Source organism: Propithecus coquereli, unplaced genomic scaffold (assembly GCF_000956105.1).
Source record: "Propithecus coquereli isolate 6110/MARCELLA unplaced genomic scaffold, Pcoq_1.0 Scaffold72, whole genome shotgun sequence".
In the NCBI taxonomy this organism is placed as follows: Eukaryota; Metazoa; Chordata; class Mammalia; order Primates; family Indriidae; genus Propithecus; species Propithecus coquereli.
The window spans coordinates 2538914-2540858 of NW_012153285.1; positions in this window are offsets into that span (position 1 = coordinate 2538914).

Here is a 1945-nt window from a genome sequence, read left to right on the forward strand (position 1 = left end):
AATCCTAGCATTCTTGTTTGATTCTGCTCCTTTTCTTTACCCTCCAAGTCTTACCAGTGGTCTTCATGATATATGTTATTATATGGCAAAGGTGAAAGGATTTGGGAGGTATAAATGTTTGTTTTTAATCAGCTTACTATAAAATAATAAAAAGGAGATTATTCTGGATAGACCTGAGCTAATCAGATACCCTTTAAAAAAAACAGACACTCTCTTGGCAGCCAAGAAGCAGCAAGCAGCTATGTTGTAAACTTCAATGGAGAGGACCAGTCTCTAGGAGCCAATGGCCTCAGTATTACATCTGTGAGGAACTCAATTTTTCCAACAACCTGAATGAGCTTGGAAGAAGAGCTCTAACTCCAGGATCAAAGCCTGGCCAACATTCTGATTTCAGCCTTGTGAGACCCTGAACAGAGGAGATAGCTAAGCAATGCCTGAACTCCTGACCCATGATATGAGATAATAAATGCATGTTATTGTAAGAAGCTAAGTTATTTAACTCTTTTTTTTAAAGTATTTCAATGAGGTCATAGGGCCCTCAGAATAAAATCTTTAGCATGGCTTATAAGGCTCTCCATGAAGTGGGCTTTGCCCCTCCTTCAGCCTCTTCTCTTACTAGCTTCTCACTTGCTACATTAGAACTAGTTATTTAAGGTTTCTTTCAAATTTTCATACAAGTCAGTCTCTCTCTTATCTTGAAGTTTTTTACACTCATCTCATCAACTCTACCATCTACTGCTACCACTCTGATAAAAGCCACAGTTATCTTTTTCCTGAATTGCTGTAATAACCTCCTCACTGATCTTCCTGCCCTTGCCCCTTTCCCTCCCACCATAGTTTATGGCTGACAGGGAAGTTAGACTAAAACTATTTAAACATAAGTCAGATAAAGATTCTACTCTACTCAGAACTTCACAAAGTCTCCTGGCTCTCTTTGGTCTATTACTTTAGTAAAAACCAAACTCTTCAAATGGCTTCAAAGGCCATGTGCAGTGTAACTCTGTATGGTCTCCTAATCCAACTAACTTCCTTCTGCCTCCCACTAGCTAACTTGGCTGCAGCCTGGCTCATTTTTGTGCTGCTTTTCACACTGTAGCTTCTTCCACCTGAGAGCTTGGCTATACTTTCTGCCTGAAATGCTCTTCCTCCAGACAGATACACGGCTTATACCCTCACTTGTTTCTGGTCAAATGGTGACTTATCAGTGTGTCTTTCTTTGATCACGCTATTTAAAATAACCACTTCCTTGCCACTTCTTAAACCCTTCTTTCATTTATAATTTTCTCTGTAGCATTTATCATGGTCTTTCATTCCACATGTGTATAGATGTGTGTACATGTCTGCTGAGTATAATATAAATTCCCATGAGGACATAGATTCATGTCCCCTTCACTGCTGTGTTTCCAGAGTCTATAACAGTGACTGGTACAACATGGAAAGTGAATAAATACTTTTAAAATAATTGGTTTTTAAAAAGATGTCCATTTTTCAGAGATACAATCTTCTGCTTTTCCCCTTCCCCCACCAAACTCCCAACAAGCACATCCATTTTTATCATATTATTGCTAATTAGCCCTTATGTATTCCCCTCATTCTTAAAAGAGATATATCTCTCCATAAAACATTTTCATAGACCCTGGTATGTAGCCCCAAAACAGTAACACTTATATTTAACAACTACTGCTATGAATGTAATTTTACTTTCAATTGCTAAACATGCACTTCTAAATATAAGTGACCTTTATTATTCATTAATTTATCTTTTGTGACTAATACAGTACCTGAAACACAGTATGTGCTATATAGGTATTTGCTATAAGTAATAAGACTTATATCATATAGAATATGTATGCTAACCAAGTGAGTATCTCTTCCTTCCTCTAACCCTTATCTTCACTCTGTTTTGCCTGGCAGAATGTCAAGCTTGTAACTAGTACTATATGCA